Here is a 23,531-nt window from a genome sequence, read left to right on the forward strand (position 1 = left end):
GTCACAGCTCACTGCAGCCTGGCCTCCAAGACTCAATCGATCCTTTCACCTCAGCCTCTCGAGTAGATGGGACTACAGGCATGCACCACTGAACCTGGCTAATTTTCGTATTTTTTGTGGAGATGGGGTTTCGACGTGTTGCCTAGGCTGGTCTTAAACTCCGAAGCTCAAGAGATCCACCTGCCTCGGCCTCCGAAAGTGCTGGGATTACAGGCCTGGGCCACCGTGCCCCGCCTCTTACAAATTTTTTCTTTCTTTCTTTCTTTTTTCTTTTTTTGTTTTTCAGGTTGCAGGGTTTTATCTCAGCAACACAGCGACAGTCAAGCAGAGCCACACAGCAGGGGCAGCTACAGCTGCCTCAGGAGGCGGCAGCAGTGGCCGCTTTTGCAGCTGCTCTCTCTCCCAGCATCCTCTGCTTCTGTTTGGCCTGGCACTTCCCGGTAGAACAGTGGGCCCCCAGGGCCTGTTAGCGGTCCCGGTAGGCCGGGGCCACCTGGGTGAACTGCTGCACTTCCTTGGCCCGGTTCTGCCTGTTGTTCTCTCCTTCGCTCTACTGACAGGCCTTGAGCCGCTCCTGGATAATACTGACGATTTCTTGATCGACTTTGTAGTCCCTCCTCCGCTGCATTCGGCTTCATATATGCACAAGATGTCCTCCTTGCGCTCGGTGATGTCCGGCACGCGGCGGTACTGCCGGTGGTAGTAGTAATACCTGTTCTTTGCGTGCTGCCACTCTGGGACCTCTCACGAGGGTCACGGGTCGGTCCACGAGGAGGTTGAAGGCCTTCGTCAGGTAGACGACAGTGCTGGCGTGTGGCGCGGGGGCGCGGGGTCCACATCCTTGTCTCCGCATGGCTGCAGTGAGCGCGGACTCCGCTCCGGGACGCGCTGCCCTGGCTTCCGCCTCGGTCCGGGTCCCTACTCATTCTTTTTAATGGTTGTGTAATATTACATGGTGTGAACTTAATAAAGGACCCCTACGCAGCCAAGAGATTTTTTTTCCCCCAATGAGAAAACAGACTTTTTTTTTTTAATGTTTGAGATTTTAGTGAATTCTTTTCATACGGCAAGGAGCTGAACTACCTGTATTGTTCAGAAGCCAAGTTCAGCAGTCTTGTATGTGGGATGTCTGTAAAGAATAAGAAATGGGGCGGGCGCGGTGGCTCACGCCTGTAATCCCAGCACTTTGGGAGGCCGAGGTGGGCGAATCACGAGGTCAGGAGTTCGAGACCAGCCTGGCCAACATGGCGAAACCCCTTGTCTACTAAACATACAAAAACTATCCGTGGGTGCCTGTAATCCCAGCTACTTGGGAGGCTGAGGCAGGAGAATCGCTTGAACCCGGGAGGTGGAGGCTACAGTGAGCCAAGATCGAGCCACTGCACTCCAGCCTGGCGACAGAGGAAGACTCCCTCCCCCCCCCGCCGCAAAAAAAAAAAGGAATAAGAAAGGGACTGTGCCCCAAGGAGTCTGCGCTCTTACCAGGAGGCAGAGCCACACGTGGTCATGAGACAACAGCCTCTGGCAGCTGCACGGAGGAGAGCTCCACGGAGCCTGCGGGAGGGAGGGCTTGAGACTGGCCCGCTGGGAGGGTACAGCTCTGGCAGGAAGCCTGGAAGGGCAGGTGTGGAGTCAGACGTGATCTGATGTTCTGTGTGGCCAAGACAGAAAGCCAGGCAGGAAAAACCCAGTTACTCAGAAGATTGGTTGAGCAGCCACCTCCCTCCCACTGACCTCCCCCTAGGAATCTCTATATTCTTAGCTTATTTTCAGCTTTTAGTTTCCTCTCGTCGGAGGTTGGGCCCCTGGTCTCTTGATTTTCTAACTGCAGAAGGGATGAAAGCCTGAGATTTCAATCAAAAGCTTAAGAAAATAATAATCCTTGGTTGCCCTAATTCTTTCCTGAAAATACCTCACACTAACAGAAATTGCCTTTAAGCCCCTTTTCTTTTCTTTCATGCTTTAAATTTCTTTCTTAATTAAAAAGAGTTGTTTACTTGATGTGGGCTCCAACATGCTTATTTATTTTAACTTATCTTGTTTCTTTTTTCCTTATCTTCATGACTTGATAACTCTGTAACTCTCTCTTCTTGTGTCTTAAAATGTTGGTTGTCTCTGTCACTGACATGACCTAATAAGGAACTTCATAATCAGCCCTTTTCTATTCTCACAGAATAGAAGTTGTGTCAATAACAAATGGAAATCACTGAGCTCCAGAATTCAACTGCCCTAAACTGGCTGCTTGTCCCTATCAGAGATTTTAGAATGTTTTCCCCTTAAGATGAATTTCAGTTTTACTCAATCCTACCAATGTTTGATGACAATACTCATAGAAAACTAATGATAAATTAATGTCTGCTTTTCAAAGTACCTGGTTGAGTTCACTGTGTAAAAATAATAATAATAATAAAGGCAGCCAAACTGATGATTGGCAGAATTTTTTCCCGTCACTTAAGGCGATTGAGTTGCAGTACCTAGTCTGAGAATGCCTCAGAGACACACCACCCAGGGACTTGGATCCTTGATCTCAGAAAGATTGTGATCGAATTAAGTCTGACTCAACAAATAAGGTCACTGGAAAGAAGTGCTGGCATTAAATTTACCGTTAACGCCAGGGTCAATTTACTAAACAGTCATCTGCATGTGGTTCCACAAGACCTCTGGGTAAATTCCAGAAACTGCCTGGGAGGAAGATAGCTTGCGCATGAAGTCACTGAATCCTGGTCAGTGTGACTCTTGGTGATCATCTCTCAGTACGGCAAAAAGCGTTTCCAAAGACAGGACGCCACTGTGGGGTGGAAAGCCTTTGGAAGCTATGGAAGGTGACTTCTTATGTTAAGTCTAGAAACGGGATGGCAGGAGGACAAGAAACTGAGACTCTGGTGCCAGGATCCTGGAGTCCTAGTTCCACCACAGATGTTAACTGGGCTCAGCTATTCAGGTCACTGACTGGTTCATCTTAGAGTTGTTTCTAGACTAGATATTTATTGCCCTGCATTACAAAGATGGGAAAGTAAGAGTTCTGTCCATCAGCCAGTTGTCAGGCATAAATGATGTCTTTCCCTTGCTTCCTGCACCACAGTTTGCTTATCTGTCAGATGGAAACACTAATTACTTACCTACTCCTCACCTCCAGGGCTGTTCACATGAATAAGAAGAGAGTATGGATATGAATTTGCCTTACAAAGGGAAAAGTTCCACACAAATAGAAAACACTAGCGGAAATAATTTCTAGATTCTTCCTGCTGAAGCTTTTCAACTATTTCCAAAACACATCATTGCTGAGCCTGTGCAAGTTCAAATGGCAAAACCCGAAGAGTCAGTGGCATTGCCTCTTCTCTAGCCAGAGCCTTGGAGGCCGTCAGCCTGCACCTGCCTGTTTGTTCTGCCATTGCCTCATTCGCTCTGACTTAGACACCGGGGAAGCCAGGACCACAGAGGCACTTCTCAGCTTCCTCCTGAAACAGCCCTCCTCAGCTTCTCAGCTGTGTCTCCTGGGTCTTCTCACAGAATTCTTGGCCAGGAATCCACCTTCCTTAAAGCAAATCAGGCCTCCCGATTTCCTAGAGCCAGAATAGCATAGGGGGCAGCTGTGGGGCTTGGAGCCAGACAGACCCTTACTAATTATCCATGGATCTTGCTGAGCCTTGGTTTCTCATCTGTAAAATGCGGGTAATGAAGCTACTTTCCTGGGCATCTATGAGTTTGAAATAAAAGAATATGGGGGCCGGGTGCAGTGGCTCACGCCTATAATCCCAGCACTTTGGGAGACTGAGGCAGATGGATCACCTGAGGTCAAGAGTTCGAGACCAGCCTGGTCAACATAGTGAAACCCTGTCTCTACTAAAAATACAAAAATTAGCCAAGTGTGTTAGAGGGTGCCTGTAAACCCAGCTACCCGGGAGGCTGGGTCAGAAGAATTACTTGAATACAGGAGGTGGAGGTTGCAGTGAGCTGAGATCACACCACTGCACTTCAGCCTCGTTGACACAGCAAGACTCCATCTCAAAAAAAACAAAGAAGAGTATGGGTGAAAGGGCCGGGTGTGTCACGGAAGTTGAATGTTTGTCCTTTTCCTTTTTCCCTTGTTCCTTTCCTGTACAGCTGCCCACCAGGCACTGTCTCCTTTCTCCTGGGAAGGCGCTGCATTGTTTCCCTGCAAAGGAGGTCCAGAAAGCAGACCCGGTCCCATGTCTGTGCATCTGCTCGGAGAAGGCCTCCTGAGGAGCACACCGACACCCTCCCCTTCCATATTGGCCTTCTCTGCACCATTTCAGGTTCTTGCCTCTTTGGAATTGTGTGTATGTGGAGGGAACATCTGGAGGTGTCCCTTAATTTTTCATGTTACATCTGGACGTGTCACATAGCCACAACCGTAACTGTACATGGAGAATCATGTCGTGTGTGCTGTGGGCAAGCCAAGAGGTGGCTTTGTGTGCTCTGCTCTTCTGCCAGCCTGGCCCAATGCAGGTACTGTGTGACCCCGGAGGAGAGAGTCATTCAGTGGGCCTGAAGAAGGGAGGAGTTGGTCGCTTGCAAGGTGCACTCCCACTTCCTGCGGTTTTCCCAAGTAATTACATGATAAGGACTGGAGATGAAATGAAGCAAAATCTTCTGGGGTCACTTGAGCTATTTCTTTTGAGTACAGGTCTCTGGGATAGCATGGCCTGTCAGCCACACCCGTTTCACCCCTGTTGGCAGCTCCATTCTGCAGGGGAGCAAGTGTCCAGTCCTGGGAGCTCTGGCTGCAGGGATGCTAGGAATGTCCACCCTGTCCTGGGGCCTGCCTTCGCCTCTGCCCCTCCACTGCCTCTCCATCCCACTTCCTCCTCTTTATTTTTGTCTGTCCCTATGGCTGTCAGTGGGGTCTTGAGTCACGTATGTCATCATATCAGGAACATTGTGTGTTCCAAAGTGTGCTTGGTGCAACACTTGTTACTTGAAACAGTGCTTTGTAAAATGGATCCTGAGGCTAGCAGCTGGGAATGCCGCATCCTCTATCTCCTTCTTGTGGATTTATGATTCAGATTCTCGATTAACCCTGAAGAATCCCATAATAAATGGTTTGCTTTTGCTTCATAGTTTTGCCCAAACATTTTTGATCATGGATCCTTTTGTATGAATTCCCAACAAACACTTATTAGCAGGATTTGGTGAATCACATTCTGGGAAAAGCAGGCATGAACAACGTATTATTTGTAGGAATGCTATGAAGTCAAACTCACCAGTGAGAAATCTGGCATCAGAGGGCTGTGGAAAATGTGTGTGCTTTTTTTTTTTTTTTTAATAAAAATATCACATTGGTGCAGATCAGACGTTCCCACCCCCTCACCACAAAAAGACCCTTTTTAGTTCTTTCCTCAAGGGATTCCATGTTTTAAAGGCTTTTAACAACCTAACAAACTACATTTATTGAATAATAATTTATTTCTTTGAGTTTTATTTATCAAAGACATCCAACTGCCAATTAGTGCTTCTGATCAGTCAAGATAACCACAGTTGCCACACTGGGTTGATATGACTCCAGCCCAAAGCAAATAAACTTAATGTTTTATTTAGTCTGGGAATGTCATTGAGGTAAACGTATGGTTTCCTCTGGGCTTTTTGATATCTCGAAAATAGCTTGCAGACCCCCCTTGCTGCCTTCGTGGAGTGCAGGATGGGTGGAAAGCAGGACCACAGACGGAAATGCAGAGGACACACAGCTGTTAGGAGGGCGGGAGGGATGGGGGATGGGGATGGTGACTGGGGCTACACCAGGACACTGGAGAGTAGAGACTAAGTGGCTAGAGCCACTGTGAAGACTGGGGGTCCCAGGGTTGGGGGGTCCAGATCCTGGTGAACAAGCAAGAAGCTACTAGCCAAAGGCACATTCATGGTGTACCCTTAATGTGGGCAAAAACCTGGACACAGCGCCTTCCCTGTGTACCCTGGCTGCATTGTACCCACCCTTCCCCCAGCACCCAGAAGAGGCCCAGGGAGGACAGGGAAAAGGGGAGTGAGGCGGGCTCCTTCGCTGGGATGCTTTCCCCAGACCTCTCTGATGCATTTTTCAATCACGAGCTACTATGAGGTGGATGCGTTGCCATGGCCACCTTCAGTGCCAGTAGAGCCCTTGGGGGATTAAGGCCCCTGAGGATTCTGCGGTCAGCTTGCTCCTCACCTCGAAGGAGAGACCTCTGCCCAAGGAGCTCATCCTTGCTTAGCAGAACCTGGGCCACTGTTCATATGGCAAGGATGAGGCACTAGAGCCAGATTCAGGCTCCTCAAGCGGTTCCGTCTCAGATGATGGAGAGCCATGCGCTCCCTAAATAGAGGGTTTCCTGGCGCATTGGAGATGGGACTCAACATCCTGTAATCCACTTTCCACCTGACTTTACAGAAGAGATGTTACTCGAAGTAAGAGAGGGGGCTCCTCCACAGGAGAAAAGTACTCAGGTCATGCCCTTTGCAGCCCCAGTCAGCCTCCATGGGCTGGGTCCTGAGTCCCTCCTGGACCCCCAGGTACCCTCAGAGCCCCAGATTCCTGCTTAGCAATGGCCTCGAAGTAAAACACACGATCCTACTTCGTGCCTCTCCTCCCTCATTAGCCTGGACAACATTTTCCCAAAAGATACAATCTGTGTCTGGCAGAAGCCCACTTGCAAAAATAAATTCTTCCCTGAACATTTTTTCCAGGCGCATTTTAGAAATAAATCTGGGTGATGCCTTTTTCCCATTTCCAATGCCAAACATGCTGAACCCCGAGGCCTTGTTCTGTGGTGTAAACGTTACGATAAGGAAGGAATCAGGATATTCTCAGAAGAACCCACCTCTGCCTCTAGCAGGGAGGCTGAGCAGTCCCCGCAGCTGTACCCAACGCAAACCGCTCCTGCTCAGATGTGGGGACACAGGTGGATGCAGCTCACAGCCTGGGTCCCAGGACAGCACAGCCACATCCATCCCTCTCACCCTGCCAGGCTCTCCCGCAGCAGGGAGCCTTCCTCTGGTTTCTGGGTGTACTGACGACTGCAGCAGCTACAATCTCCTTGATACCCATTCATTCATTCATTCCTTCATTCATTCATTCCCTCACTAAATATTTATGCTGAGCGCCTGTTATGTGTCAGGCACCATGCTAAGAGCTGGAAATACAGCAGTGAGCAAGTGCCCATGGGGCCTGGTATGTATGGGGCACTCTACTCACAGCACAATGACCAAGTGCATGAGCTGGAAGGCAGGAGGAAGGGAGGAAAGGAAGCGTCTATGCAGTTGGCACCCTCTGCTTTTGTGTGTACCATCTCATTGAATCTTCCCAACCGCACTCCGTGATTAGAAGGTGTCCCCATCCCCATTTTCACAGAAAAAACAGCCAAGTTCCAAAAGAAAGGGCAGAGATGGATTGATACAGCTTGTCTAATTTCAGAGCTCTGAACTCTCTCATCCATGCACACTACAACGGCACTCACAAGCTCACAAATGCACAGGGACACATACTCACCCCCTCACACACCTGGACTGTGCATCCCTGCTCCGGGGGTACCCAGTGACTGAGTCATGCGCTAACATTCTACTTTTCTTTCTTTTTCCTTTTTCTTTTAGAAAGAGTCTTGCTCTGTCACCCAGTCTGGAGTGCAGTGGCACGATCTTGGCTCACTGCAACCTCTGCCTCCTGGGGTCAAGAGATTCTCCTGTCTCAGCCTCCTGAGCAGCTGGGATTACAGGCATGCACCACCTTGCCTGGCTAATTTTTGTATTTTTTTAAATAGAGATGGGGTTTCCTCATGTTGGTCAGGCTGGTCTCAAACTCCTGACCTCAGGTGATCCGCCTGCCTTGGCCTCCCAAAGTGTTGGGATTACAGGCGTGAGCCACCACGCCTGGCCAACATTCTACTTTTTTTCATCATAACCATGTTCTGAGCACCCACTTTGGCTCCTGTATGCTCCTGTCTGGGCCCAGGAACCCAGAGCAACAGGGGAGACTGAGTCCCTGCCCTTCAGGCATGTGCTGTCTAGTAAGGAAGCCACTGGCTGTGGCTGCTGAGCGTGTGAAATGTGATTAAATCTACATTGAGATGTGCTGTGAGTGTGAAATACATACTGAGTTTCTAAGACTTAGTAAGAAGAAAAGAATGCAGAAAATTCCATACTTTAACCAGGTTGAGTACCCCTTATCTGAAATGCTTCAGACCAGAAGTGTTTTGGATTTCGCATTTTTTTCTGTTTTTTGGAATACTTTTTGCATATACATAAGTGAGATATCTTGGGGATGGGACCCAAGTCTAAACGTGAAATTCATATATGTTTTGTATACACCATATATACATAGCCTGAAGCTAACTTCATAGAAGATTTTAAATAATTTTGTGCATGAAACAGAAGTTTTGGCTGGGTGTTGACTGCGACCCGGCACAGGAGGTCGGGGCGGAACCCTCCTCTGGTGGAGTCATGTCAGCACTCAAACACTTTTGGAGTTGGGAGAATTTCAAAGCTCAGATTTTTTTTTTTTTCTTTTTTTTTTTGAGACGGAGTCTCGCTCTGTTGCCCAGGCTGGAGTGCAGTGGCCAGATCTCAGCTCACTGCAAGCTCCGCCTCCCAGGTTCACGCCATTCACCTGCCTCAGCCTCCCGAGTAGCTAGGACTACAGGCGCCCGCCACCTCGCCTGGCTAGTTTTTTTGTATTTTTTTAGTAGAGACGGGGTTTCACCGTGTTAGCCAGGATGGTCTCGATCTCCTGACCTCGTGATCCACCCGTCTCGGCCTCCCAAAGTGCTGGGATTACAGGCTTGAACCACCACGCCCGGCCCAGAACTCAGATTTTTAAATTAGGGATATGCAACCTGTGTGAATCACACGTTGAAACTATATATCTTTTGGATATATGGGGTTAAAGAAAAAGTATATAAAAGATCATTTTCCATGCTTCTTTTAAAAAAATGTGGTGGTGGCTGGACACGATGGCTCACGCCTGTAATCCCAGCACTTTGGGAGGCTGAGGCGGGCGGATCACGAGGTCAGGAGATCAAGACCATCCTGGCTAACACGTGACACCCTGTCTCTACTAAAAATACAAAAAATTAGCTGGGCGAGGTGGTGGGCGCTGTAGTCCCAGCTACTGGGGAGGCCGAGGTAGGAGAATGGCGTGAACCCGGGAGGCGGAGCTTGCAGTGAGCAGAGATCGTGCCACTGCATTCCAGCCTGGGAGATAGAGCAAGACTCCATCTCAAAAAAAAAAAAAAAAAAAAAAAAAAATGTGGTGGCTACTTACCTGTTTGAGCTTGCAGGAGCATATTTTTAAAACGTGGCTACTAAAACATGTAAAGCCACATATGTGGCTCACATGTGTGCTCACATGATATTGCTGAGGGACAGTGTGGCTAGAGATGGAAAGACAAACCGTAAGCTAGCGCACACATGCGGAACAAGGGTGCCTGCAAGTAGGGGAACAGGCCAGGGAGGAAGCAGTGCAGGGTGGGTGGATGCCAGCAGTCAGGATGGGTGGCCTCAGGGGTGGAGGGGGAGCCAGAAGAGGGAGGAGCCGGGAGTGAGCGCAGGATGAGTCATTTCTTACCCTGCGAGGGGCTGGGACCTGGGTCCTGGAGGAAGGAAGGAGATCCAGGGAGCTGTACAGGCGCGTGCCTTTTTTCCTTCCCCGACTGAGCAAGGGGTCCCAGCACTGCGGGGGCCCTCTGGAGGTCACCACCTCCATCCAGCCTCTCGGTTTCAGAGGGTCAGTGTCTGCCATGGTCCTGATCTAGGGTTGGCAAACGGTCCTCTGGCCCTGCCCTCACAGGTGCTCACTCCACAGGTGCATTAATCCAGTGCCTGGGATGGTCCAAGCCTGCTGTCAGCACTGCAGAGGTGGTGGTGACCAATCAAAGTGCCTGCTCCAGGGCAGCTCATAGCAAGCGTGGGGTGGCTGGAGACAGACAATAGGCAAAGGAACAACTACATGTGTCAGGTGTGGTCGGTGAAAAGAAAAATCAAGAGGGAGGATGGATGGGTGGGCGCTGTGTTAGAGAGAAGGTGACATTTCAGGAGGGACCTGAATGAATTCAGGGATGGAGCCATGAGCACACCAAGAGGAAGAGCATCCCAGGGAGCTGGAACAGCAGGTGTGAGGTAAGAGCATGCGAAGGACAGCATCAGGTCCACCAGTGGGACAGACGGGAGGAGCGAGTAGCCAAAGGTGAGGTCAGGGAGCCTCCGTGTCAGGGTGAGGCCCAGGCAGATGAGTCTCACGAGTATCCTCCATAAGCGGCAGTTACGGCTGTCACCATTATTAGGCTCTAGAAGGCCACACCTTCCCTAGAAGGATGACAACTGCCACCACCCTCAGAATCTTCCAAGTGGAGGGGTGGTGCCTCTGGCCTCAGGGCTTGGTGCATAAAAAATGGGACAGCCACACACTTTCTTTTGCTCAGCATATGCTAGCAGTTGATGAGACACTTGGACTGGGTGGCCTCTGGGGGTGGCAGGTGGGAGCTATCAGAGAGGCAGGAGGCCCAAGTGACCTCAAGACTCAGCAGTTTCCTGCACTTAGGGAGTCAGGGCCCCAGAACCTTGTGACATTCCGCTCTACCGTCCTCCTCCCTCTGCTCTCCAGCCCCGCTTTGTCATGCCCCTCCTCCACTCAAGAACCCACAATGGCTCGCTATTACCTGTAATTCTTCAGCCAACCTTTGCCACAGGGACCATCCGTGCCCCTCAGGTGTCTCTGTTTAATGGTTATTTGCCCCCAAATCTCAGCTCAGACTGCTGGAGAAAATGACATGTTTCTGTTCTTTGCCAAGAGGGAAAGACCTGCTTTGATAAATACTTTTTTCCCCAAGGAAATGAGTGTCTACTTTTCTCTGAACCACAAAGCCAGTGCTACCTGCACTTGGTCTTCACTGTGAGAGCACCTCACAGTCCCATGGGGTGTGGCTTGCCTGCCAGTCTCTGAAGACAGCTGCACTCATGCAACTGGCCTGGAGGCAAGAGCCTGCCCCAGAAAGACAACTGTCTAGTCCTGCACAGGCTTCTTCCAATGTGGCAGAGTGTATTGAAAGAATGCCGGCCTCCTACTTGAACTGCACTCACGCAGCCGTTTATGGAGGGGCTACCACGTGCCTGCCACTGTGCTGTGGGCTGACCTCCTGAGAGAGGCCCCCGCGGGAGGGGACTGATTCCAAATATGCTTTTTTTTTTTTTTTTTTTTTTTTTTTTTTTTGAGACAGGGTTGCACTCCTGTCTCCGAGGCTGGAGTGCAGTGGCACAATCTCAGTTTACTGCAACCCCCATCTCCTGGATTTAAGCGATTCTCCTGCCTCAGCCTCCCGAGTAGCTGGGACTACAGGCGTGCACTACCACACCCAGCTAATTTTTGTATTTTTAGTAGTGACGAGGTTTCACTGTGATGTTCAGGCTGGTGTCGAACTCCTGACCTCAAGTGATCTGCCCACCTTGGCCTCCCAAAGTATTGATGTTACAGGCGAGAGCCACCGCACCTGGCCCCAAATACACTTCTGTTAAAGAATGGGTATTACTACTTTTCAAATGGTTATGTGACGAGACAGAAAACTATTCTTTTGAATCCAATAACCATAGCCCTCCAAGCTTATGAAAAACTTCCCTTATTCAATTGCATCTTATAATGCCTGCTCTGTTTTCCTGAGGAGGTCCAGGGTCTGGACCCTTCTGTGGATTCCTTATCAGGAAGATGGGTGTTATTATATAGCAATTTGCCAGTGAGGCTCAGGAGGACTGTGACTTTCTTGAGACCACATGGCCACGTGATCTGGAACCAGGTGGAACCTCCATGCCTGAATCTAAAGGTTCTCCACTCTGGCTGCATGAGAACCACGAGCAGCCTTCCAAGCACCACCTGCAGAGAGTCAGGCCACTGGTGGGGCTCCCAGGTGATTGTAATGTCCCAGGAGCTGGGAACCACTGCTCGGAAGCCAGATCGCAAGCCCTCTCTGGCCTGGGGGCAGAGGAACCTCCTGGCTCTGCTGGTTACTTGCTGTGTGACTTGAGGCAAATTCCAGTGCATCTCTGGTCTTCAGTTTCTTCATTTGCAAGAAGAGCGATCCCGTTCAAGGTCTGTTTCTATGAGGAATTCGTGAGTCACTCGGCATCGAGAAGATACTTGGGAAGGCCTCCTGGAGAAGCAGCATGAACATGGGCTTGGATCGTGGCCCTTCCCATATCGGGCTACAGGGAAGGAGGGCAAGACCCTGCACCGGAAACCTTGTCACCGGTCGCTGTCCTCTGCACTCCACAGTCCTAGGGGTACTCTTGCTGGGACGGAAGTCCCAACCTCCTCTGAGGGTGAATGGGTGGGTCCCACGTCCACACCTCTCTTAACAGCCCTCATAGGCAAAGGGGGCTGCAAACGCCTGAGGCTGCTAGGTCTTCAGGGCCAGCCTTGGGCTTCTGTGGCTCAGGAGCAGGGAGAGGGCCCCCCAGCCCTGCGGGCTCAGCTCTGGAGGGGCTGAAAGACAGGAGCCCTGAGCTGGCAGGGCCTGGAAGATGGTGTCCTCTCCATAATGCAATTCCCAGAGCCTTTCTTTGTCCTCATTTCCTGATCATGAAAAATACGTTACAGAACAAATAGAACTAGGTTTATAGTTCCCAAATTATGAAGGTGATTTCACGTTTTTTGGTGTGTGGTGGAGTTCGTTTTTCTTCTGGGACATTTTGGGCCTTGCTGCAACATGAAGGTGGGATGTTGGGGGCACGGGAGGACTTGGCCCTCTCTAGGCTGTGCTGATTACTATAGTGGAGGGACTCACAGAGTTCCAGGCTGGGGCAGGAGGAGGGTGATTGTGGCTCTGAGAATAAAAAAGCAGGTTGGCCAAGCCATGGAGAAAAACTGAAGTCCTCGCCTGCCAGGAGAGAAGCCATGGTAGGCACCTGCTGAGTGTGGTCTGCGGGGCCGCCCTCCACAGTTCCCATGAGCCTTGTGTGGGCAGGCGTCCCCTGACATTTCTAACTGAAACCAGGGGGAAGCTGCTTCCCCGCAGAGCAGCAGGCGTCCCTGTCAGAGCCACCGGCTTTCTCCCTGTGACTCACGGCTGCTTCCTCCTGGTCATCTGGTCCAGCGCAGGCCCAGAGGATGTGTGTTGACTGACCACGTTCCTGCTAAAAATATGGGTCCTGGAGTCAGAATTTCTTGCTGTGAAAAGCACTTCCTGCAGGCAGGGTGCCTCAGGAAGCAGATTATAACATTGTTTTTCTGAGTCTTTCTCTTCTTGTGTGGGGTCTCTATATTCAGAGTCTATAAACATGAACAAATGTATGTACAGTGGCCAGGAAAGCGGGAAACAGGTGGCGGCGGTCACAGGGCAGCACTGGGCTGGGAACCCCTTTCAGCAGCTCCCGCCGTGGGCGTGTCAGTGTGGACTCCCTCTAAGACACTCTGGCGCAAGAGCCATTGCTTTTCTTTTTCTTTGTTTCTTTTTTTTTTTTTTGGAGGAGGGGAAAGACAGTCTGGCTCTGTCGCCCAGGCTGGAGTGCAGTGGTGCAATCTCGGCTCATGCAATCTCCACCTCGCGGGTTCAAGCGATTCTTGTGCCTCAGCCACCCAAGTAACTGGGATTACAGGTGTGTGCCACCATGCCCAACTAATTTTTGTATTTTTAATACAGACAGGGTTTCACCATGTCAGCCAGGCTGGTCTCAAACGCCTGATTTCAAGTGATCCACCCGCCTCGGCCTCCCAAAGTGCTGGGATTACAGGCGTGAGCCACTGCACCTGGCCTTCTTTGGTTTTCTAGCTTCCATCTACTCAGCGTGGAAGGAAATCCAATTTGTTGTGCTTCCTGGCTCCTGGGGTCCTGTGGACCTGAGAGGGTCTTGCACCATTCAGGGAACTGGCCCTCCGGGCCTCAGGATGCCCTGGGCACTGCGGAGAGATTCACTCTTCAGCCACGGTGGTCCTGGGAGCAGTGCTGATGAGTCAAAGCTCAGCCTCTGGCTATTCACGCTCCACCCCCTGAGCAGCCTTGGGCACCCTTCCCCGTCACTCCTCACCATTTGCTGAGACCACTACCCCTGCCCCCCATCTATCCCAGCCTCTTCAACTAAAGCTGCCGATCTCACGCCCTGCTTCTCTGGGACCACCTCTCCCCACACGCCATGGGCCTGAAACCTAAGAGTTCTTTACTTGGGGGTTTGGGGGTGGGTGAGAACACTGAGCCCTTCAGAAACACAAAGCAGCCTCTTCTCCCCAGAATGAGGAGGGGAAGGGAGAAAGGGGAAGGAAGACGCTTGATACAGTTGGGGTATTTGTCCTCGCCCAAATCTCAGGTTGAATTGTGATCTGCAGTGATGGAGGTGGGACCTGGTGGGAGGTGTTGGGATCATGGGAGTGGATCCCTCATGGCTTGGTGCTGTCCTCACCATAGTGAGTGAGTTCTCGTGAGACCTGGTCATTGAAGAGTGTGTGGCACCCCCCATCCCACGCTGTCTCTCTTGTTCCTGCTTTCGCCATGTGGCGTGCCTGCTCCCCCTTCACCTTCCACCACGATCGTAAACTTCCTGAGGCCTTCTCAGAAGACGAGCAGGTGCGGAGGTCAGGCTTCCTTACAGCCTGCGGAACCATGAGCCAATCAAACCTCTTTTCTGGCCAGGCGCGGTGGCTCATGCCTGTAATCCCAGCAGTTTGGGAGGCCAAGGCAGGCAGATCCCCTGAGGTTAGGAGTTCAAGACCAGCCTGACCAACATGGAGAAACTCTGTCTCTACTAAAAATACAAAATTAGCCAGGCGTAGTGACACATGCCTGTAATCCCAGCTACTCAGGAGGCTGAGGCTGGAGAATTGCTTGAACCTGGGAGGCAGAGGTTGCAGTGAGCCAAGATCGCACCATTGCACTCCAGCCTGGCTAATAAGAGCGAAACTCTGTCTCAAAAAAAACCAAAACCTAAAAGAAAAAAAAACACTTTTTTTCTTATAAATTACACAGTCTCAGGTATTTCTTTATAGCAATGCAAGAACAGCCTCTTACGTTTTATTTGTCTCTGGGAATATAGAGTAAAATAACAATAAGTAACAAATAACACTCCAATACAAAACAAAACAAAACACCCCAGAAGATGAACTGTATTTTAGTTTTGTTTTGTTTTACTAAGTAGATCCCCTTGTTACGTTAGCCTCATTTTACAGATGAAGAACCCAGGGCTCAGAGGGTTCCTTGGGCTGCCACGTGGCACTGGGTGGGGGTTTATGGAGGTCATGGCCCCATGTCTATGCTCTCAATCTGACCAGCGTAGGCGTCAGGGTGGGCACTGCCCTGCACAGAGGCCCAAGGGTGGTCCTGACCATGTTGCCCAGGATGGTCTCGACTCACCTGCTAAGGGATGGCCTCCATCACAACCTTAGCCACTGCTGGCGAACAGGTGGAAAGGAACCAAAAGACAAGTACATCCCAGCCATTAAAGGTAGAGCTGGCTGAGCCTCCTTCAGAGACTGCATAATGGTGACTCTTTACTTGGGGGTTGATTTACACCCAGGCTTGATTTATGGGCGCAGATGTGCATATATCACCTCCCGTAATCCCCACAAGAATCCTATTCTTTCCATTCTCCAGATCATAAAATGGGCATGCAGATGTTGAGTAACTTCCCCAAATCTTGTAACTAGTAAGTTGCCAAAAATGGGATCTGAACCCAAATCTCTTAAGTCCAGTGTTCTTTCCATAATATGTCAGTGAATATAGCTGAGATTTCATTTTTTAGAGAGGTGAAAATCAAGAGAGGTGAGTACTGACGTTTGCACTTCTCATTTGACAACAATAGACAACAGGGAAACCAATGTGAAATTTCAGTCTCTAGGAGCTTACCGATGGAAGAGAAAGTATGAGAATGGTTATTCTACAAAGTACCATCAGGTGGCACCATTGCACAGCAGCTGCATATCCCCAGGGTTCAACTCAACAGAAGGGTCAGCTCCCTCTGGCCAGCTGCATCTCCACCCTGGCCGTGGCTTGTGCCCCCTGCCCCCACCTTTACTAATATGGTGTCAAGAGCTGATGTGTGAATAAGAAACGTAGCATCCCATGCCTGAGCTGCTGTCCATGTACTAGTCCATCTATTTGTGTCTGGTAACTATTTTAAGATATCTTGACCTTATTAAATGTTTTAACAGAATCTGATCTGTCTCTGAAAACATTGCCCTTTCTTGTCTGGAGGTGCAGGGACAGGAAGGAGGCCTTTAATCAAGGTTCTTGTTGACCTGAGATGATGGTGGGAAAGGTGTGGGGTCTAGATTGAAGGTGGAGGGGTCAGAGGTCATGCAAGGGCAGTGGTGGGTTTGACTTGGCATTTGGGGCCTGGCAGGCAGCTTTGCAGAGTGCATCGTTTGCCTTTGTATGGGGTCAGGAGCTTGGACAGCTTTGGGGGTGGGGTGGGTGGGTAATGAACCCTTCTCACACTGTTTTCTGTTTTGTTTTTGTTTTGTTTTGTTTTTTTGAGACAGGGTCTTGCTCTGTCGCCCAGGCTGGAGTGCAGTGGTACAATCCCGGCTCACTGCAACCTCTGCCTCCCAGGTTCAAGCGATCCTCCTATGTCAGCCTCCAGAGTAGCTGGGACCAGAGGCATGCACTACCATGTCTGACTGATTTTTTGTTTTGTTTCGTATTTTTTGTAGAGATGAGGTTTCACCATGTTGCCCAAGATGGTCTCAAACTCCTGGACTTAAGCAGTCTGACCGCCTTGGCGTCCCAAAGAGTTGAGATTACAGGCGTGAACCGGTGCCCCCGGCCCCAATTAGTTTTATAATGCTGCATGAAATCTAGATTATTTTAAAATGCCACATAAAAATAATTACTATGACATTTAAATATAGTGACAATGAAGTTCGTAACAGAATTGGTATTAAAGTATTATTGTATAACTCACAAAAATTTGCCTTCTGTATAATCTCTCACATGGAAACATAAAATGTCAAGAATTTTCTGTAAGGAAACATAAAAGGTCAAGAATTTTCTGTAAGGAAACATAAAAGTAGGTTAGCAACAAGTAAGACTGATAAACATAGCATACATTTTATACATTGTAGAGATACTTATTTTTTATTCAATAATTTGAATGTAAAGGGCTTCGAATTTTTTTTGTTTTGTATGTTACCAATAAATTGAAGCTGTTTAAAGCTGTTAAATCTAAATTCTAGTCTCTGTAGAGATTATACCGGTTCCCACATGTGTCATGGGATGCCTTGTGCCCCTCCAAAATTCATATGTTGAAGTCCCAACCCCCAGCACCTCAGAATGTGACTGTATTTGGTGCTACGTTCTTTAAAGAAATAATTAATCCTTTTCCTGTTCAGAAAAAAAAAAACCGTGCAGCCCACTGCCAGCACTCATTTCTTTCTTTCTTTTTTTTTTTTTTGAGACAGAGTCTTGCTCTGTTGCCCAGGCTGGGGTTCCATGGCACGATCTCGGCTCACTGCAACCTCTGCCTCCCAGGTTCAAATGATTCTCCTGCCTCAGCTTCCCGAGAAGCTGGGACCACAGGCACACACCACCACATCTGGGTAATATTTTTGTTGTTGTTGTTGTTGTTGTTTTTGTAGAGATGGGATTTCGCCACATTGCCTGGTCTCAAACTCCTGACCTCAAGTGATCTGTCCGCCTCAGCCTCCCAAAATATAGGCATGAGCTACTGTGCCTGGCCAGAGCTCATTTAATTTTACATAAACAAACCTGACTGATTTTCGATGTCAAAGTAAAATTTAAAAACTGTTCTTGGAGTTATTTCTAAACAGAACTAACATCAAAATCATCTCAATTATTAGAATCATCTATTTCAGAAAAACAAGATTCATCAAATGAATCTATGGCCAACAACTGTTTGAGAACGATCACGTAGGAATGCCATGTTTTCTCGGATTTGACATTTTCAGCCATCGAGAATTACTATATTTTCTAAATGGAAATGCCACTACTAAAGACAGAATGCTATACGCAGAATGATGTCTTTTGTTTCCAAAGTTGATACACTAGAGCAAAGCGAAAATAATAAAAGCGAAATGTTTTGTGACCAAATTACTTTGGGGTAAATGCTGCAGCCGCAAGAGCTGCTGGTGAGTGTTCTTGGGCTAAACAGGAAAAGAGTTAAGGGAACAATTACATCCTGGGAATGGGCTCTAATCCAATATGATTGGTGTCCTTATAAGAAGAGGAGATCAGGGCACAACGCACAGACAGCGGGGACCACGTGAAGACACAGGGAGAAGGCCGCATCTACAAGCCAAGGAGAGACCAACCCCGTCGGCCCCTGATCTCAGATTTGTGGCCTCCAGCACTGCTGCTCAGCCACCCCAACTGTTCCCTCATGACGGCAGCCCCAGCAGATGAATAGCCTGCGTTGTGCAGGCTGACAGGGAAGAGGCAATGGGGAGAGAGGGAGCTAAGACAGCTTCTTTCAATGATAAATCCCTTTTCCCAGAATAATCTGTACCTGTCTTCTTAAAGTAGCTCTTTGCACCAAAAGGGAGGATAATGAATTTTCAAATTGCAAACAGGTTCATTTGTTTCTACAAAACTGTATGTGGCCTAAAAGTGACAGTCATCCTCCTGAGAGAGTCCCCCGTCTTCTAGATGGGACTGGCCCATGCTAACTAAAGCCGGGCTCTGGCAGGGATTCCAATTTGGGAAGATAAATGAGCAGGCGTGGCTGGCCCCTGAGCCACAGCTGAGCTCTCATGGAAGCGTCAGAAACAAGTACAGTCAACCCCAGGGACTTGGGCAAGGCCAGCCAGATGGTGAGGTGACCCCCAGGGCCCTGCAGCCACAGTGAAATTGACAAGGACCCGGAGCAGGGTCTGAAGACCCCTGTGGGCAGGAACAAATGCTGCATCTGGGCGGGGGATGGGGCAGGCCAGGTCCCACCTGTGCTTCCCACTCAGCGCTGGATCAGAGGCCAGGCTGACCCATGACCTCACATGAGAGGCCACACTTGGCCAGTGCTCTAATTTTTATTTATTTTTTATTGTTGTGATGATGGGGTTTGCTGTGTTTACAAGGCTAGTCTCAAACTGCTGGACTCAAACAATCCACCCACCTTGGCCTCCCAAAAGTGTTGGGATTACAGGCGTGAGCCGCCGAGCCCGGTCCAGTGCTCTATTTTGAAAACAATAGTTAACTACTAACTGTTTTTAAAATAAATAGTTGATGGACTGAATAGTACTTTTTCAAAAATTGGCTTTATGTAGACTGACTAGATTCTCCTAACATGCAAAGGAAATATTTTGGGCGGGTGGAGAGGGGGACCTCTAGAAGTTATAGCTCTAAATGTATTAGGTTCCCAGGCCAGGGAGAAAAATTAACTACTTTAGAGCAATATTACTTGGCAGGCAATGTTCTGCTGGCATCACTGCATATGGGTACCTCAACTTCTCCTACAATAAAACCTTATTAATTTGATATCCAAAGAACAAAAAGAAAAATTCTCCAACCCCTGCTGGTCTTTGCATTTACCAGGTCCGGCTTATCTCAGCACTTTCATTAAACAGTAATAAGGTGTCTCGTTGGTTGGGGACTAGCAGTGACTTTGAAATAGTTGCTATTTTTGGCCAGGCACAGTGGCTTATGCCTGTAATCCCAGCACTCTGGGAGGCCAAGGCGCGCAGATCACCTGAGGTCAGGAGTTTGAGACTAGCTTGGCCAACATGGAGAAACCCTGTCTCTACTGAAAATGCAAAAATTAGCCAGGCATGGTGGGGGGCACCTGTAATCCCAGCTGCTCTGGAGACTGAGGCAGGAGAATGGCTTGAACCCGGGAGGCGGAGATTGCAGTGAGCTGAGATTGCACCATTGTACTCCGGCCTGGGCGACAAGAGTGAAACTCCGTCTCAAAAAAAAAAAAAAGATAAAAAGAAAAAAAGAAATAGTTGCTACTTTAAATGAACCAACATTGGAACAATGAGGTTCTACCGTAATTTGGTATGATTTAATTAACTCCAACTTTGTGTTGGGCCTTAAACCTCTTCATCCCAATCAAGAAAAGCCTAGGCTGCCCGCCTTCTTCCTGAGACAGTGGGGCCTCTCTGAAAGCCTACCTTGTTTTGCTTCTTTGGGCAGCTGCTGTGACCTCACTTTTGTTCAGAGCTCAGCAGTGTATGGGGTAACCTTTTTTAGAAAACATTATTTTTATTTTTATTTATTTTTTGAGACAGGGTCTCACTCTGTTGCCCAGGCTGGAGTACAGTGGCACGATCACAGCTAATTACAGCCTTGAACTCCAGGGTACAAGTGATCCTCCCACATCAGCCTCCCAACTAGCTGGGACTACCGGCTTGTGCCACCATGCCCAGCTAATTAGAAAAAACAATTTAGTAGAGACAAGGTCTCACTATGTTGCCCAGACCAGTCTTGAACTCCTAAACTCAAGCAGTCCTCCTGCCTCGGTCTTCAAAAGTGCTGGGATTACAAGCATGAGCCACTGAGACCAGCTTATTTTTATTTTTTGAGAAAAGGTCTTGCTCTGTCACCCAGACTAGAGTGCGGCGGCAGGATCCCGGCTCACTGTAGCCTCAACTTCCTGGGTTCAAGTGATCCTGCCTCCTCGGCCTCCCAAAATGCTGAGACTACAGGTGTGAGCCACTGTGGCCAGCTGGTAACCTTTTTGTTTTTTGTTTTTTTGCTTGCCATTACCATCAACTCAGCATGTCTAAAAAGCAGCTGTCACTCTCCTCACCTACTACATCCCCTGCCTGACATCCAGACTCCAGACCCCCAGGCTCAGAACCACTCTGTTATTTCGGCTTCTCCTTTTATCCTCAAACTGCCCAAATGCTGCTTCCTCTTCCTTCTCAAGGTGGCTCCATGTCTGTGGCCCAGGCTCTCACACTTGTGCCTGTCTCTCTGCCCCGTCACTCTCCTGCAGAAAACCCTTCCCTAGCTCCCCATCGCCCACCAGCGGTTGTCACTGTTCCACAGGACCTAGGAGCTGCGGAGAGTCATTGCAGAAGCTGTGGGGTGACAATGAAGGGATGAGGGGTCCTGGGCCAGTGACTTTGTCCTCACCTCTGCTGTGACCAGAGCCATCCTGCTTTTCTCGGATTCATCCAGGAAGCTTCTGGGTAATATTTGATGTGGAAACAAAAGGTCTTTGTAGCTAAAAATACCTTAGAAAACGACAAAAATTCTATTGGGCCGGTGCTCTCCAGTTTAACAATCAAGACCTGGATCAACAAGACAAAGGCCACCTCTCTGCTTTCCTCCGCTTCTCATTCACTCCAAACCTCTCACCTACGGGGTCCTGAAACCCCTTGTCATGTCCCACCCTTGTGCTTAGAGTAGAAAGCGCTCTTCTCTTTCTGATTCCCTGTGGTTGAAGGCCTGGCTCAGACCCCACCACCTCTGATGTGGCTGTGTTCGCCCTGACCGCTTATGCTGGAAGGTTCTCTCTCTTTTTTTTTTTTCCTTTTCTTTTCTTTTTTTTTTTGGAGAGGGAGTCTTGCTCTGTCACCCAGGCTGGAGTGCAGTAGCGCGATCTTGGCTCACTGCAACCTCCGTCTCCCAGATTCAAGCAATTCTCCTGCCTCAGCCTCCTGAGTAGCTGGGAGGGACTACAGGCACCCACCACCATACCCGGCTAATTTTTTTGTATTTTTTAGTAGAGACAGGGTTTCACCGTGTTGCCCAGGCTAGTTTTGAGCTCCTGAGCTCAAGCAATCCACCTGCCTCAGCCTTCCAAAGTGCTAGGACTAGAGGCGTGAGCCACTACGCACGGCCGGTTCTCTCTCCTTCTGCAGGCTCCTGCTCTTCTCCCTGGCCACGGATGACTGAATCAAGGGATCCCAATCAAGCAGAACCCCTCAAAGGTCTTTTGGGGCCTGGTGTGGAAACCTGTGCTTACTGCAGAATATGGAATTGAGACAGGGAGGCTGCACCATTGGGTGAGGGCGGCTGGTGCTGAGGGCAAGGGCCAGGCTAAGTCACAGTCACTTGTCAGTCAGAATCCGGGGTTGGGGGGCAGGGGCTGGGGGTAAACTGAGGAAACTAGGCAGCAGAGGAAAGACAGTGAGGGTGACAAACAGGGTAGAGAGAGACCCTGTTCCTGAGGGTGGGCTGGTTTCCATCAGGTCCTCACTTGTGAGACCCCCTGGGCGACTTCACAGCAAACCTTCCCTTGTACCTGAGCTGCTGGAGGGGCCTCTGTTCCTGCCAGCAGAAACTCCAGGCCATGTCGCCTGGACTGACCTCGAGCTCCTCAAGGGCAGGGATTGTGCCTTACTCAACTTTCATTCCCTGCAGCACACCAACAGGGTAGGGACCGTGCTTGTATGAGTGTGTGTGTGGAGAGAGTATGTATGAGTGTGAGAGTGTGTGTGACAGGTGACAGCATGTGTGTAATTTTTATCTCTCCAGTAGCAGGTGGAGGCCAGAGCTACCTGCCTTGGAAATACTGTGTATCTGAGCTGTACTCCTGTGTGTGCACAGCTTGAGCTTGGCTAGGCAATGATTCAAAAACCATGGGTACTGGCCGGGCGCGGTGGCTCAAGCCTGTAATCCCAGCACTTTGGGAGGCCGAGGCGGGTGGATCACGAGGTCAGGAGATCGAGACTATCCTGGCTAACATGGTGAAACCCCGTCTCTACTAAAAATACAAAAAACTAGCCGGGCGTGGTGGCGGGCGCCTGTAGTCTCAGCTACTTGGGAGGCTGAGGCGGGAGAATGGCGTGAACCCGGGAGGCGGAGCTTGCAGTGAGGAGATCACGCCACTGCACTCCAGCCTGGGAGACACAGCGAAACTCCGTCTCAAAAAAAAAAAAAAAAAAAAAACAAAAAAACCATGGGTACCACTAGGAGGACTGTAATCAAAATGACAACAATAACAAGTGTTGGCCCAGATGTGGAGACATTGGAACCCACTTACAGTGCTGGTAGGAATAGAAAATGGGGCAGCCACTGTGGAAGGCAGCCTGGCACTTCCTCAAAAGATTAAGCGTAGAGCTGCCACATGAACCAGAAGTCCCACTCCAGGGGCTGTGCCCAAGAGAAATGAAGACACACATCCACGCAAGCACTTGTATACAAACGTTCATAGCAGTGATATTCACAGTCGCCAGAAGCAGAAACAACCCAAATGTCCATCGCTGGTGGATGGATAAACCAACTGTGGTCGATCACACAATTGAATATTATTTGGCAATACAAACAGATAAGGTACTGATTCATGCTACCACATGAGTGAACCTTGAAGACTAAATGAAAGGAGCCAGCCATGAAATACCACAAATGGTTCCTTTTATATGAAAATTTCATAATAGGAAAATCCGTAGAGACAGAAAGTAGATTAGTGGTTGCCAGGGCCTGGGAAGAAGGGAGGTTAAGGCATGATGCCAACAGAGTTTCTTTTTAGGGTGATGAAAATGTTCTGGAGTTAGATGGTGATGATGGTTGTACAACCTTGTGAATATACTTTAAAAACCACTGAGTTGTATACTTTACAATGGTGAATTTTATAGTGTATGCATTATATTTTACTTTTAAAAGCAAAAACCAGGCTGGGCGTGGTAGCTCACGCCTGTAATCCCAGCACTTTGGGAGGCCAAGGCAGGCAGA

General features: G+C 49.2%; 1 pseudogene; it reads right to left on the reverse strand.

Annotated features, from left to right (window-relative positions):
* Positions 1 to 358: 358 nt before the first annotated feature.
* LOC112627490 lies at positions 359 to 9,724 on the reverse strand (annotated as a pseudogene).
* Between the last annotated feature and the right edge of the window lie 13,807 nt (positions 9,725 to 23,531).

The sequence above is a fragment of the Theropithecus gelada genome, chromosome 7a (assembly GCF_003255815.1).
Source record: "Theropithecus gelada isolate Dixy chromosome 7a, Tgel_1.0, whole genome shotgun sequence".
Classification (NCBI taxonomy): domain Eukaryota; kingdom Metazoa; phylum Chordata; class Mammalia; order Primates; family Cercopithecidae; genus Theropithecus; species Theropithecus gelada.